This window comes from Tursiops truncatus, chromosome 11 (genome assembly GCF_011762595.2).
Source record: "Tursiops truncatus isolate mTurTru1 chromosome 11, mTurTru1.mat.Y, whole genome shotgun sequence".
Lineage (NCBI taxonomy): Eukaryota > Metazoa > Chordata > Mammalia > Artiodactyla > Delphinidae > Tursiops > Tursiops truncatus.
The window spans coordinates 60799885-60815890 of record NC_047044.1 but is presented as its reverse complement, the minus strand read 5'-3'; the positions used below and the strand labels follow the sequence as shown (position 1 = coordinate 60815890).

Sequence of the window (16006 nt, the reverse complement as noted above, 5' to 3'; positions counted from 1 at the left end):
TTGCCCTGGCTGGATGGCTCTGTGTGCCCTCCCTGGACCTGGTGCACCGCCCTAGGTGGTGGGGCTACAGCAGAGAGAGGAGCGTGCCTGGGAGAGACTCCTGTGGTCACAGGGGTGGAGAGATCTCTGGGACTGGAGGGGGAGACAGGCTGGAGATGGGAGCTCCTGCCTGGGTCACATCGCCCCTTCCAGGCCTCCTGCCTCCCAGGCTAGACCTCCGTCCTACACGGTGGGCATTTCTGGCTCCACTGGGGCACAGGAATCTGCCCCGAGGGCACGAGCCTATCCCAAGGTTGGATCCCAGGCTCTGATGCTGGGGTGGGCTGCTGAGACACTTCTGGGTGATGGGGTCACTGCAGGGGTGTCTGTGCAGTCTTTCTGGGGTAAGTTTGGGTACCTGGGCAGTCTCCCAACCCCTCCTGACATGTGCTTCCCCTCCCCCATGCAGCGCCCACCTGCCTCCCTGACCTGGTATCTGAATAACACGCGGTGGAACTCAGCACCCTGCCCGCCCCAACCCTGACTACCCCCGCGTGCTCTGCGGGGAGTGGGGAGGGCAGACAAAGGCATACGGGCCCTGCTGGTGCCAAGATCGCCGCAGACACGTCATGTATGTCCCCAGTGCTTTACATGGAGTAGCTCCTCAAACCCTCACGACACTCGTCCTTCGCAGACGCTTTAATTCTCACCAGCCCCTGTTTACAGAGGGGGAAGCTGAGGCTCGGAGGGGTTGAGCGTTATACATTGCTATTGATAGCAATGTATAAGCAATGGATTTGAACCCAGACAGTTGGAATTAGGAGTCCTTCCTCTTGTCTCAGCCTCTAAGCCAGGTGACTCCTGGAAAGGGCAGTGAGACGGAAAAGGAAGCTGTCTTCTTACATCTGGGGCTCGATTCCGCCTAACTGTCTTTAAGCTGGATGCTCAGTTCTCCAGAGACCTTTGGATAACTCAAGTCTGCTGTTCCTCGCTGACCTCCGTCAGCCCCTGTGTTTTGACAAGTCACAGTCCCTGGCTTCGAGGCTGGCCCTGCAGGGCGGTCTCTGGGGCCCGAGCACTGGGCGGCCTTCCTTGCGGGTGGCCTGGCTTCTTGGAGGCACGGAGGGCACGCTGACCTGGGACGCTGCGTGTGGGGAGGGGGATGTGGTCCCACCTGCTGCTTCCTCTCTGGCCCAGAAGTCTTCCTTGAGTGCAGTCACAGAGGTGTCTTTGGCCGTCACAGCTCTGGCTCCTGAACAGGAAGTGCAGCAAAAAAGCCCCAAACATAACTCCACGGAAGCACCCAGACCCCCCTTCCTCCCCTTCTCCTTCCCTACCCTAGCTTCACGCATGCCTCCCTCCACCCCTGAGTTAACATCCTGGGGGGTCCACTGTACGGGCCCCTGACTTTGCACCCTAACCGAGGACCTGACATAAACCGTCTCCTGGCCTCGATATGAGCCCAAACTTCCTAGGGGTTCAGGCCCCCAGGGGGCAGGAAGCCTGGCAGGGGTTAGGAGAGGGAAGGTGGAGGGTGGGCGAAAATTTCAGTCTCTCTGGGGTATGTTTGGGGACCTGGGCAGTCTCCCAACCCCTCCTGGATCTACTCACAGACAAACCTTGGGGCTTCTGGTGGGACATGAGCTCGGGTGAGCCCAGCTGGAGACAGCGTCTTGTGCCCCTTAGGGATACTGGAGCCCTGTCCTGCTTGATCCTTACAAGTCCAGGGACAGAAATCTCCATCCCTCACCTTCCACTGCGAGTCCGCCTCCTTTGCCCCTGGTCCCCTGTCACTGGCGACAGGAGGCAAAATGCTGATCATCCAGGAGGCCGAGACAAGGTGGAAGTGGGACAGGCGCTGGCCAGAGCTAAGAATGGGGGAGGCTCGGGCCCCTGAAATTGGTCCTCAGAGAAGCAAGGGGGAGTTTTCTTATTTTCTCTACTTCCTCCTTCCTTCTATTTCTCTCTCCAGGTCACTACCCCCCAACAGCTGATGTATCTCTGCTCACTCTCATCCACCCCTTGTTTCTTGCCTCCCTGCCTGCCTGTCCCTCTGGGACAGTCCTGGTCCAGGGCTTCTCCATCTCTCAGCCCTGGGATAGGAGAGGCATCCTGGCCCCGCAGCCCGGCTGGATGGCGTTATGGGAATGGCACGGTCGTGTCACAGTTTCAGTGCCTCGTCTGTGCGTTTTCCCCCTTTGGCCCAGGATAATGCAGGACAGCAATGCATAGTTGCTGGATGAATGTGCCAGTGAGCACATCCTAGCCTGCCTGAGGCTCTGGGGCGGGACGTGGCTCTTGGCGAGACAGACAGGGACTCCAGGCGAGGAAGACTCTTAGCCTCACCCCAGGGCATGATGGGAAGGCCGGGCCACTTCTCCAGGAAGCTTCCCAGATGAACCTGCTTAGGTTTTCTGCCCCTCTCTCCTCCTCTCTCCAAAATGCACACCCACACCTATGCCCTCGCCTGGGTCAGTGCCCTCTCTCTTTGTGCAATCCGTGGCTTGGTGGAAAGAATTTCTGAGGGTCCCAGAACTGGGGACTGGGAAGCTGAGAGTAGACTGGGAAGGGCTGCGGCCAAGAAGGGGGACCAATAGCAAGGATGGAGACATTAAAAACCGTGCCTGTGAAGCTCCCTCCACGTGCCAGGCAGGCTGTGGAGACACGGGAGAGGCACTGACCCGGGGGAAGGTGTTTGGGGCAGTGAGCAAAGGCTTGAAGGAAGAGGAAGACGTGTCCAGGAAGGGTGTGGGGAGGTTCTTTCAGGCTAAGATGGCAGCAAACCGTTCGTGTAGGACGGTGACGATGACGGGAGCCAGCCAGCGTGGCTGGGGTGTCAGAGGTGCTACGGAGCTCAGGGGAGCAGCAGCGTCCTCGGGGACCCAGGAAGGCTGCAATGCAGGCATCTCATCACTTGGCATAAAGTTCTTCAGTGGCTCTCCGTGGATTAAGGTCTAGAAGATTCCTTGGACTGTCAAACAAGATTCTTTGCACCTGCTGCCCTTCTTCCTCTCTGTGTTTCATCTCCTGCGCTCTCCTTCTCTCCACAGGCCCTGCCCATTCCCACCCCCACCAAACTGGCCCCGTTTCCCTGAACCTGACGAGTGACGTCATGTGTCCGTGCTGGCGCAGATACAGAACATTTCCAACGCCGCGTACAATTCTATCAGCCAGTGCCGATCTGCAAAGAAGACATCCGAGATGGGCCAGGAGGCTGCAGAGCCCTGGAGGCTGTGAACTGGTCCAGGATAGACGAGGGGGCAGCATGGGGGTGCTGGCAGAGCTGGTTTCTGGTCTGGGCTCTGCTACTCACCAGCTGCGTGGTTTGGGGCCAAACGCTTGGCCTCTCTGGGCCTCAGTAGCTTGTAAAATTAGATTGTACTGGATGATTCGAAATTGTTTTAATTAAAAATTTTTTTTCCAGTTTGGTTCGACCAATGTTCCTCACAGTGTGGTCGATCCCATTGTTATGCCAGGTACTCAGTGGTTTCCAGTGTGATCCAAGGTCTCTAGGCAAGCAGTGCTCTGGGGACGTCAGGCAGCTATGGGCCTTCTGCACTGAGGGCAGGCCTCTGGGGTCAGGGAGAGGTAAGCGTAGGCTAATTACACTCTCCTGTCCTCACAGCACTTAGCCCATTTGTGATGATTTGTTGTTGCTTGTTTACTTGTGTTTGCCTACCCTGTGAAGCTCTGTGAGCCCGGGGACCACATGATGGTTTTATTCCTTGAGGTTCCAGGGCCTGGCGCAATGCCTGGCATGTAGTAGGTTCTTGATGACTATTCCCTTCTGGAATGAATAAAAGGCCACCCTTCCACACCGGGCACTTGTTATATTGCAACACAGGATGCAACTCCAAGGGCTTCAGATGGTGTAGAGCGACAGACCCCGGGTGGGTCGTGGAGCCAGACGCTGGGCCCTCCGCTTGGGGTGGCATGCGTCCACTGGTGGGGACTCCCAGAGGCCTGGCCTCCCGCTGCTTTAGCTCCTGCTTAGCACAGGGAGGGAACTCTGATGCCCTCCTCTCACGGTCAGGTGCCTCAGGTGGACGAGAAGATTCATGGTCCTTCTTGCAAAAGAAGGAAGCAGGAGGAATCCTCCCTAAGCTGGCAGAAGCCCCATTAGGCTTAGACTTTGGTCAGGCATGCATTTGGGGCAGGGCAGGGACCGAGCCGTAAGCTGCCCAGGTACCTCTCCTTCCATGTAGGGTAGGTACCTCAGCCCCTGCCCAGCTGTGTGGGTGCTGGGCTCATGTCAGTGACATCCGGCAGGGTTGCCAGGCCTGCTTCTGGGTGGAGGAGGCAGGAAGGAGGATTGCACAAACGGAAACTGGCAGGAGGCCCCACTTCCGCCAGCTGCTGCCAGGGAGGGCCCCTTGGCGGCAACAGACCCCCGTTCTCCGGGAAACACTGCACCTTCTCGCCTCCTTCCTCCCCAGGAGGAAATGCCAGGTCCCAGCAACAGGGGACTCCTAGTGGCCTCCTGCCCACTCTCCATCCACCCACTGTGGCGGCTCAACCCACGAGGATGGTTCCTCCTAAGAGCCCTCATTTCTCAGACCTCAGACACTCAGCTTCCTTCTTCCCTCCTGCACGGTCCTCCCTCCTGGCTGCCTCTGAGCTTTCATGCTGGCCACTCAGCCAGCCTGCCTGCCCCCTTCCTCCAGGAAGTCTTCCCAGATAGCCCCCTTACTTGTCTTTGTTGGGGAGAGCTCTCAATAGCAGCCTCTGTGGTGGCAGGACTTTGCTTTACCCACTGTTCCATCACAGCTGGCATATAGTAGGTGCGCATGGAAATAGTTGTTGAGTTAAAACATGGTGTGTCCTCTATTACTTAGCACTTGTTTCCATGGCTCTCTTAGGCAAGGGTCTCTTTCCTCCAGCACCCTCCCCCATTAGACAGGATCTGGGGACCCAGTTTCCCCTCCAGTGAGTCCCCCCACACCTGGAATCCTGGTCACTGGAGAAACTGCCAGCCTTACCTACCGCGGCCAACTGTACCTTCATTCAGGAAATGCTGTCTGCACTTCTCCTGGGCGCCTATCCCTGTGCTGAGCAGTGGGGCACATACAAAGATCAGGGTGGCAGGGTGGTGACTTGGGTGTTCTCCCCACATTACCGGCCCCTCTGCTTCCCAGTCCAGCTCTTTCTGAACTCTGGAATCTCTTTCCATCCAGCTGCTGCCTCCAGGTCAGCTGCCTGGCTGGTTCCAGCCACCTCACCCTTCCATTCCTGGCACTGCACGCAGCTATTTAGGAGGTGTCCTCTTCCCTGGGGCTGCTTTCAGAGGGATTGGAAGGCCAGGGTGGCTGACAAAGGCAGGATGGGGGAGTTGTGGGGCCTCTGGAGATGCTCATTTGTAAGCCCTGACTGCTCCCTGAACCCCAGCTGCTGCTTTATCTGCCCTGATAACAGACCGAAACCATATTCTGCTCCCTGCGGAGCCGTCAGTGCCTGGCCTCTGCGAGCTTGCCAGAACGGCAGTAGCCCAGGGTGGTGCTGACACAGGCTGGACGGCCTCAGGAGGCTGCGGCCCTGTGGGTAGCCACCAACACGCAGACCACCCCCCAATGCAGGGATGTCCCACTCATCCAGTGCTCCCCAGTGCCCATATGGGGCACACGGGAGACGCTCAGGCTGGATCCTGAGAACTGATGTTTGAGCGATGGTGGTTTATGGTTCATTCATCTTTGTATCCGTAGCACTGAGCACAATGCCGGGCATGCAGTAGGAGCTCAGGGGTTGAACGTTATGCACTCAACACCTATTTATCAGGATCTGCCACGTGCAGGCAGCTGTGTCCTCTCCCTCTCCATCCTTCTTTTTTAAACAAATTTATTTTATTTTTTTTTTACTTTTGGCTGCGCCGCATGGCATGTGGGATATTAGTTCCCCGACCAGGAATTGAACCCTTGCCCCCTGCTCTGGAAGTGCGGAGTCTTAACCACTGGACCACCAGGGAAGTCCCTTTCTTTCTGTTCTTTTTTAAAAAATTGAAGATCTAATTGGCTTTATCAGTGATTCATGAATTGGGCGGCATCCCCTCTAGGAATTAGAAGAGCGCTCCCTCCCTCTCCATCCTTCCATCTCCTTCTTCCAGCACCTGCTGGGGATCTCCCGATGCAGTGAGATGTGGGAAGTCTCCAAGACAGCTATCTATGAAAGGTCAGTCCAAGGCCAGCCCTGCCCACTGCGTCTCTGGGAGAAAAGGAGGAAGAAGTTCTTCCATATGTTCCCCATAACTCAGATTAGTACCCAGGTTTACAGAAAGCACTCCAACAGGTGACCCAGTTTCATCTCCCCAGCAATGCTTGGCAGGCCAGGCATCCCTGCCGCCTCATCGTGCAGAGCTGTGGGATTGGCACTTGGATCTTCTGCCCCTAAATGCAGCCCTCAGCCCAGGCTTCCTCCTGTTGATTGGAGTCTTTCTTTTTAAAAAATAAATTTGTTTTATTTTATTTATTTTTATTTTTGGCTGCGGTGTGTCTTTGTTGTTGCACACAGGCTTTCTCTAGTTGCGGCGAGCAGGGGCTACTCTTTGTTGCAGTGTGCGGGCTTCTCACTGCAGTGGCTTCTCTTGTTGTGGAGCACGGGCTCTAGGTGCGCGGGCTTCAGTAGTTGTGGCACGCAGGTTCTAGAGTGCAGGCTCAGTAGTTGTGGCGCACGGGCTTAGTTGCTCCGCGGCATGTGGGATCTTCCCGGACCAGGGATTGAACCCGTGTCCCTTGCGTTGGCAGGCGGATTCTTAACCACTGCACCACCAGGGAAGCCCCGATTGGAGTCTTAGTTCCTGAGTCAAGCTCTGAGGTTCTGGGGGAAGCTGGGAGGAGCTGGGGCTGGGAGAGGGGGGGATGAGCCGGGGTGGGGATGGACCAGGGAGGGGTAGGGAAGGGAAGGTGGGGTGAGGAGAGACGGAGCAGGGTGCAGGGCTGGAGTCCCCCCCGCCATGGCCTGGGCTGCTGGATGGAGCAGGACCGACCAGTGGGAGTCTGACGACCTCAGCTCCTCTCTGAGGTGGCCTGTTGCCTCCTGAGTGGGCAGACAGCGCTGCGCGAGATTGGGGCCTAACCAGTGTTTTGTAGCGGGTGATTCCTCTCTGTGGGGTTTATCTTCCTGGGTCACTGTTCCGCACTCTGAACTTAGCAGGGTAATAGCAGCCTGGACTGGGGCTCCTGCCTGCCCGCTGGCCCCAGAGCCCTGCAAACAGATGGCGGCAGATGAGGGAGAGGAAGGTAGGATCAGTCAGGAGCGCACGCCTGCTGCCCCATCCCAGGTCACTGCAGGTGTGTGTGTCCGTAGCCGTGTGGGGTGGCTGCCCTCCAGGCAGGGCCTCACAGCTGCCCAGATCCCGGGACCCTCACAGACCCCCGTACCTCCTCCCATTCCTGCCTGAGCCCCCAGAGACCCACCCCCTCTCTAGCCTCTGAGATGCCTTACTCAGCTTTCTCCTGCAACTTGCTCCTTTTCCTCTATCCTCAGGAAGCCCAAAAGGGAGAGGGCAGCGCTGCTGGCCCAGGACACCCCCCGCCCCCAGCGTGAGGCACAGAGCTTCCCGTTCATGTGGCTTTCTAAATCGTCACGACCACCCATGTGGCAGGAGCTATTTCTAGATTACAGTTGAAGATGCTGGGGCTCTGGGGGGTTAAAGGACTTATCCAAGGTCTCCCAGTGTGGTAGACAGAATAATGGGCCCCCCAAATGTCTTGGACGCCCCAAATGTCTATGTCCTAACCCCCAGAGCCTGTGATTATGTTACCTTCCATGGCCACAGACTTTGCCGACGTGAATAAATTAAGCCTCTTGAGACGGAGAGGTTACTCTGAATGATCACACTGGGCCCAATGTAATCACAAGGGTCCTTTAAATGTGGGAGAGGGTGTCAGGAGAGTGATGCTGTGAGAGAGACTCCTGTTGCTTTGAAGACGGAAGGGGACCAAGGAAGGTGGGTGGCCTCTAGAATCTGGAAAAGGTGGGGAAGTGATCTTCCTCTAGTACCTTCAGAAGGAGCGCAGCCCTGCTAGCACCTTGATTTTAGCCTGTGGAGACCCATTTTGGACTTCTGATCTCCAAACCGTAAGACAATGAAATTGCATTATTTTAAGCCGCTAAGTTCATGGTTACAGCAGCAGCAGGAAACGAATACACCCAGAAGGTAGCAGAGCTTGGATCTGAACCTAGGACTCAGCTGGTGCCCTGCTCCCTTCCACCTGCTGGGGGGCTCAGAAAAGTGCTTAGAAACATACTTACAGTAGATCATTTCTTGGGGGTTCAAGTAAGGCAGGGCATGTGCTAGCCGTTAGGGCTGGGGGTGTGGAGGGGGTTACAGTGTTAAAACCAATGTGGTCCCCACCCTCAGGACACGCGTACCCTGCCTGCTTCTGCACTCTGCGTGGTTTCTCTGTCCCGGGTGCTGGTCCTTCGAAACAGGGAGCGGGTGGGATGGGAGGGGGTGTCTGAAGTCTGTCTCCTTTGGGGCCCTTGGAGGTCTGTGTGTCCATCTCAAGTCAGGGGGCGATACCTGTGTGTCTGGGTACCCGGCTGTGGAAGGATCCAGGGACCCTGCCCTTCAGATGTGGGTGGAGGGGCATTCCAGATCCTGTGGGCCCTTCTGGGCAGTGCGTTTGTTCAGGCCCTTTGTGAGTGTGTGTGTGTGTGAACATGTGAGTGGGCAAGTGTGTGAGTGCGTGAACGTGTACTGGGGCAGTGTGGGCCTGCTTTCTCCTCGGCGTGTGTGCACAGGTGAGTGAGCGAGTGTGTGTGAGCTGCGCTGGGGGAGGGGCGGCTCCCTGCACCTCGCCAGCGTTGCCTCACCCGTGTGACACAGCCACTAATGACTGTTTGCCATTGTCCGTGTGGCAGTGGCATCGCCTGCATTAATGACAGTCTCTCCTGCCTAATGACCTGGCTTCTGCCCCATCATTCAAGGGCCACAGGAGCACTGAGTCCATGGCCAGAGAGATGTTGTCGAGCTCAGAGCATTTCCCGCTGGGGTGTCAGTGGGGGTGGGGAGGAGCATAAGTCCCACCCTCCCCCACAGTCCTCCAGGGTGCCCAGTGGGCTGGGAATTTCAACTGGCTGATGTCATTCCTGGGCAGGAAGACCCAGGTCTGGGCCCTGCCCTCTGTCTCTTTCCCCCGGCAGGGCAGCTGCTGCCTGGACCCAACATTGCTTCCTGCTGCCCCTCCCCACAAGGTGCCCTTGACCCACATTAGCTCCCACAGACAGGAGTCTGCCTTCCTGTCCCTCCTCACCTCTGCCAATGAAGAGAGCCTCTCTGAGCAAGCCCGTCTGTGCCCTGTCTGAGCAGCTGGTCTGGAGCTGCCCCTGGGGAGTCGAGGGGGGTTCTGGGGCAGCCCAGGAGTTTGCAGCATCCAGGGCAAGCTACCCTCTGGAGTCTCACTGCTGAAGCCTCATTGGCTGACTGTACCAAACTGTCTTTTATGATTGAAATGAAGTTAAAAGAGCCTTCTGGACTCAGAAGGAGATGCTGGGGAGGGGCTGCTGGTCCCTTTCTGTGAGCCCTTAGCAATTTGTTCATATTCCATCCTACTGATGCTTCCCACTCACAGGTCTGCCTCCTCCTGCCATAAGTTTACCTAGATAAGCAGATAAACTTAGTCCTCTGCTCGTTTCAGTAGGGACTCACGAAAGAGTTTCTGGGTTAATGAATGCATCCCTGGAACTAGCTGTGTGACTTTGAGGTGACTTGCAGCATCCTCCTCTGCAAAAGGTGGGACTTCCCTCAGCCTGATTTACACATGTCAACTCCGTTTTACCGTTGTGCCCATTTTACAGGTAAGGAAATCAAGGTCCAGAGCACTGAAAGAAGCCCTCACAATTAGTGTAGATTCAATCCCACGTCAGCCTCTCCCTACATCCTACTGCAGTGGCTGAGGGACCCCAGTGTGTTGGCGGGGACACTGCATTAGTTCTCAGCCGAGTTCCAGAGGCCGGGAAGAGGGAACCTGATCTGGGAAGGGTTCGCAGTGTTCCAAAGTGAGAAGCTTCCCTTGAGGAAGAGCTGACCTAGTCTAGATACTCCCCGGAGATTCCTGCTGGGATACAGCCTTATTGTTGGTAACCAAGGCAAGAACTTGGTCATGGGGAGAAGCTGCTCATTGTTGGGAGTTTCATCACTGAGACTGCTTGATTGTCAAAATTGCAGGAGGAGATGTGACTTAGATTTCAGAGTCTTTCTTGGCACTCCTTAAGGGCAGAAACTAATCCTCTAGCAAAACGGGCTGGATTAATACGGGGACCCCCAGCTAGTGACGACCATGAGATACATAGCTTTAAAAAATTTTTTAAATTTATTTAATTTATTTATTTTTGGCTGCCTTGGGTCTTCGTTGCTGCGCGCGGGCTTTCTCTGGTGGCGGCGAGCGGGGGCGACTCTTTGTTGCGATGCGACTCTTTGTTGCGATGCGCGGGCTTCTCATCGCGGTGGCTTCTCTTGTTGCGGAGCACGGGCTCTAGGTGCACCGGCTTCAGTAGTTGTGGCACACGGGCTTAGTTGCTCTGTGGCACGTGGGATCTTCTCAGACCAGGGATCGAACCCGTGTCCCCTGTATTGGCAGGCGGATTCTTAACCACTGCACTACCAGGGAAGTCTCAAGATACATAGCTCTATGAGAACATTTGCAAGGCAGCACGTAAACGCGGGCAACTGAATACACGGAAAACTTTGGACCTAAGTCACTAGGGAACTGGGAATAAGTTGTGGTAAGAGCTGGGTGGGGTTGTCCGGGAAAGGCTTCCCGGAGCGGGGGGGTGTGGACCAGTTGAAAAAGGACAAGGCCTTCCTGGAGTAGGGGCAGACAGGGGGAACAGCAGGCACCTAGCATCCTAGTGACGTCATCATTCTGGAGCCAGCCTGTCCCCAGGAGCCATGCCTCAGAGCGCTGGCTCAGTGACCTGGTACCCCGGGAATTTGCCCCACCTCCTGGGTGGGGATTGATCTGACACACATCTGCCCAGCCCAATTGGAGCCACTTGGAAATGACATAGAAATGTGGTGCGGGCTCGAGCCAGTTCCTCCTCTCCAGGAAGTTTGGCTGAGTTTCGGCCTGTGGACCGTCCAGGTGGCTTCTCTTGGGACGTCTGGGGAGAGAGATGAGGGAGGAGTGTGGGGCCTCTGGGAGACTGAGGGAGATTCTGAGAAGTGGAGGGAGGATGCTCATAAGGCCTCCTGCCTCCTTCTCAGGGGCCAGGGCGCCGACAGTGATGATGATGACGGCAGACCTGCAGTCAGTCCGTCTCCATGCGTGGCTGCTTCGGGCCTGGGCCTGGGCTTGGGGCGGCGGAGAGAAACCTCAGATTCACAGAGCTCCTGAATGGGAGGGACCCTTAGTCTACCCACTTCCTATACAGAGAGGGACCTGGAAGGCCAGGAGTTGGGAGGGGAGGATAGATTCTGTGGGTGGGGGAGAGGGTGGGATAGACCCAGGATTTGAGGAAAACCACTGCTGTGGTTTCCGAGGCGTTCACTGCAGGGTGACCGGCACATCCCAGGCTGTGGTCCAAGGTGGGAACAGCAGACGTGCCTCGGGCAGTAGTGCTGGGCAGTGGTTGAGGAGGGAGAGGGGCAAATCCCGGGTGGCGCCCTGTAGGAGGGTCAGCCAGGAAGCAGGGCTGAGCAGGTAGAAGGGGTACGACTGGCTAGGGCTCCCTGCTGGGGAGAGGGAGGCATGCAGAGGAAGGCTGGCTGAGGTGAGAGTGCAATGGGGAGCAGACAGAGCACCCCGAGGGACAGAGCTGTCCGCCCAAACTGAGGGATTCACCTTTGAATCAAGAGGCAAATGGAGCCTCTGATGGCCCAGCAGGGCTCTGACTGCAGTCCTCAGACGCAGATGACTCTTCACTCTGAGGCCTGGGGTTTCCACCAGGTGTCCCTGTGCTGAGTCCAAGAGTGGCATTTTATCCAACTAGAGCCGCGTGGAGGGGTCTCTTGACCCCAGAGGTGGATATCGTGGTGGGTGGAGGGGAGTTCTTGTGGGGGGCCTCTTCGGGATGAAGAGTTGAGGATCAATACTCAGGAGAGCCTTGGGACTAGGGTTGACACCTCTGGGGACAGCCTGACCAGGACAGAGGCATCTATTTAGGGATTCATAGTGACTTTTAGCTGGCATTTAGATGCGTGCCTGTGGCACCCTCAAGAACGGCAATATCTGGCCATCCGTCTCCCGCCCACAAGCTCTCCATGCTTCGAAATGGTAGCATCCTGTTCAGGGCCAGCGATTTGGAGCAGAGAGAAGCCGAAAGAGATGCAAATGGAGAGACTGACCCTTGGGGAGGAAGAGGGAGTCTCTCCTCCCCTTTTCTGTTGTCCTTTGGGGGTGGGTGGGCAATCGGGGGGCCTGGGAAGAGGAGCCGAGATGGGGCGTCACTAGCCAAAGGTGGCATCTGGAGGCTGGAGGGACCTCGCGTCTCAGCCCCGTGGAGACGGCTCTGTTGTTGTCCCTTGAGGCCTTCCCGCCTTCTTGTCCTTGGGCTCTGTGCCCAACCCTTGCTGCCAGCGCCTGCTCCCTGAGCCAGCGCCTGGCAAACGCAGCTATGAGATCATGGGGCGGGGTACGTTGGCAGGCGCCCCCATCTCCGTCGGAGCCATGACAGTTGCTTGGTGGAGCCCTGGGCCCCGTGCCTGCGCAACCTCCCTCCTGGCCTCATCCCCTTCCAGGAAGGTGACTCCTCTGGCCACCCAGTGTAGCCTCATCCAGTTGGGTCTCCTGACTCCAACAGAGGTGGTACACTGACTCATACCATGGCATGAGGGCTTGAGGCTAGACTTCAAGAAGGACTTCCTACTCAGGAGATGGGATAGTGGGATAATTAAGGACACATATTCCTCACTTAGGACTCACTCTGCGTCCTGGTAGTCTCAAGCTCTTTGATACATCTTGAGGGTCCAGTGGGGCTGGCCACTGGAGGACCAGGTGGGCTCCCAAGGGCTCACTCATCCCCTAGTTTAGTGTTCAGTGGTGAATAAGACAGGGTTCTTGAGGGCAAGAGATGGAGATCAAAGAGGCAGGAAAGATAAGAGGTGAGCCCACGTGCCAGAGGGTGGAGGTCAGCCGCGCAGAGGTGGGTGGGCCTGGTTGTTTGCCACCTCTTGAGTCAGAAAGGAAGCCGGCGCATCGGAACTGCAGCAAGAGGGACCGAGGTGAGACAGCGAGACCTTCTGGCTTTCAGGGCTGTGTGTCACTGGCACACGAAGGGCGTGTTCTCTGGGGAGGGAGGGCACTTTGAAGGCTCAGTGTGGAGGTGAGGGGGATGGATGATCTGATCTGGGGGTCTTTGTGCAGGAGTTTCTGTGTGTGTGCATGCGTGTGTGCATGCGTGTGCACACATATGTGTGTCCACAGTCTCTAGTGGTACATTTTCTGCCCCAGCTCTCCAGTGCATCTGTGTTTTTGTACCACAGGGACCCAAGGGAGAACAACCTCTCTGCTGATGGTCCGGAATGTACTCTATATTTGGGTGCAATGCTGACTTGATTGGGGACCATTCTGTTCCCCAAATGTCCTCCAGTTGGACAGACCACTTATTCTAGTCCTGACACCCTCACCTTACCCCTCAGGATGTTTTCTCTTCCCCTTCTTCAGGGACCCCCGTTCCCTTCCCCTTCCCTGAGGAGGCGCTGGGGCCTGGGCTTTTAGCTTGTGCTGGACATGTCCTGGACCTTCCCCCATGAGCCCACAATTCCACCTCGACTCATTCACCCCTGTGTTCCAGCTTCCATAGGACTGGACCCACCGCAGTGAGTCCACATGTACAGCACGGATGTGTGGAAAAGAAGGATGCATGGGCCATCCTCGGTGTGTAACTGGGGCCAACCCTCAGTGTGCCCTGTCATGTGCCATGTTGACTACTGGCCCCTGTCTGCTCTTGGTTTCCAAGCCTGTGCCCCATGTCAATGGGTCTGGGATCAGATCCTATGTTTTAAGGCCCAGTGGAAACACACACAGTCAGAATCCTAAGATGTCAGGGCCAGGTGGGACCCTAGAGACCATCAAGGCTCATCTATCCTTCATTTGCAGACAAGGCATCCCCCAGAGAGGGAAAGGACTTGCTCAAGGTCACACAGTAATTTGGAGGACACTGCAGGCCTCCCCATGACACGGCCCTCTCCACCATGTACATTGCCTCCCTAATTTTGACCAGCCTTTCTCTCTCTGTCTCTTTTTTCTCTTGTCTGTAGTTTTCTTAGAATTTCCCCTCTCAAGCTCACCCATCCAGACCCTGCCATTCCTGAAGGCCTAGCCTGGTCCTCCTTCACTCTGGAACCAACCCGATTACTCTCCCCTACCTTCTTCTGCGCCACTGGCAGAATGTCCTACTAATTCCCCTTCCCGGATTGTCTGTAACACAAATGAATGCTTTATTACTTGATGCTCTAATGACCTGGGTTCCAACCAGGCTCGATTGCTTCCTGACTGTGTAACCTTGGGCTAGTTACTTAACATTCTTAATCCTCCGTCTTCTCACCTGTAAAACGGGGGCAGATGTTAGAGCCTGAGCGAACAGCGAAGCTCAGAGGGCTCGACTGGGAACATGGCAAGATTGCCATCCGAAGCGTAGTGGGTGTGGGCGGGGTGGCGGCAGAAGGCAGTCAGGGGCCAGATCGTGGGGCACCTCAGCAGGGGGAGGTTCTGCTCTTGGCAGTGGGGAGCCCTTGAGGCCTCTTTGGAAGGGAAGTAACCAGTCCCCACCTGGAGTTTGGAGTGGCTGTGAGATGGAGTGGAGAGGGCACGGGTTTTGGAATCGGCAGGTCTGGGTTTACGTTTCAGCTCTTGCACTGGTGAGCTGTACGATGCCACACAGATTGCTAGATCTCTCTGCGCTTCCTCTTTCAGTCTGTAAAATAAGAATGATATCTTCTCCATAGATGTAATGGGAGGATTACATCTATAAATTGCTCAGCTTGGAGTCTTGCCCTTAGTAAGCGCTCAATGAGGAGTAGCCGTGATGACCGTTGTGGCCGTCATCATCCACCAGCTCGTGTCCACCTGCAGCCTGGCCTGGCTTTGTCCCTGGGTCTGTCTGGCCCCCGGGTTACAGGATCATTCCTCACTTTCCAGCTCGGAAGATGCCCAAGGGCAGGGTCACATGCATGGCCTCCCTGCTCTAGTTGCTCCGGGAATTGAAGGAGCTGGGAAAGCCGCTGAGGAGGGAGATGCACTTGGGGGCCTCTGGTGGCTCCTCAGAGGCCTCAGAGACCTGCAGGCAGGCGGAGGGTGGTGGTGGTGTCTCAGGCCCTCCTGGCCACCCATTACCCTTGTCGAGTCTGAGGGGATTAAGGTGAGCAGGGAGCTGTGTGTCAGCAAGATGTGCATGTACCGTCCTCGAGCCAACTCTCCCGGGGATGGCGCTTGGGGCCCCAGGCGCTGCAGTGGCTCTTGCCGCGTGTGAACCCCATGAATGGTGGTGTGGGGCTGCTTGGGGTGAGACAGAAGCTGAGCCCGGTAGGCGGAGCCAGGACCTGAAAGCAGGGTGGTGGTGGGGAGCAGACAGGGGCCTGGGTGTTGGGGGGAGTGGGTGGAGATGAGGCCAGAGAAGTTCGCAAGGGTGTTGAATGCCAGGCTGAGGAGTGAACACTGTCTCAAGGTGAGGGGGGAGCCATTGAAGGGTTTTAAGCAGGGGAGAGACGTAGGCAGACGCAGGGGCTGCAGCGCTATGGGAATGGGGGAGGATGGAGGGGTCTGACTTCGGCTTTTGGCTTTCCGGAGGAGGGAGGGAGGAGGGAGTGATGGGGGATGGTGTGCTCCTGGGGAGGGGGAGGGAGTGGGATGGGTGTAGAGTGGGGTGTGGGTCTGGAGCGGGGAGTTGAGGTGTGTCCCACATGGGTGGGAGGGGTGGGGTACAGGAGTAGGGGTTGAGTTGGGGCTCCGCTGGAGGGGGAAGGCTGAGCCGTAGGGCTGAAACTGGAGGAAGAGCAGGCCAGGATGGCTCAGCCTCCTCCTGCCTTTCGATCTCAATTGCTGGTCTGCTCCACAGGCCCTCAGACAAGACAGGCCACCTCTCTGAACTTCAA

At 56.7% G+C, this 16006-nt stretch overlaps 1 long non-coding RNA gene across 1 annotated transcript; it reads left to right on the top strand.

Moving 5' to 3' along the window:
* Positions 1-2255: 2255 nt before the first annotated feature.
* Positions 2256-3402, top strand: LOC109552090 (uncharacterized). The gene is made up of 2 exons (XR_002178819.3): positions 2256-2931; positions 3030-3402. It is a non-coding gene; the product is annotated as an uncharacterized lncRNA (long non-coding RNA).
* Positions 3403-16006: the final 12604 nt, after the last annotated feature.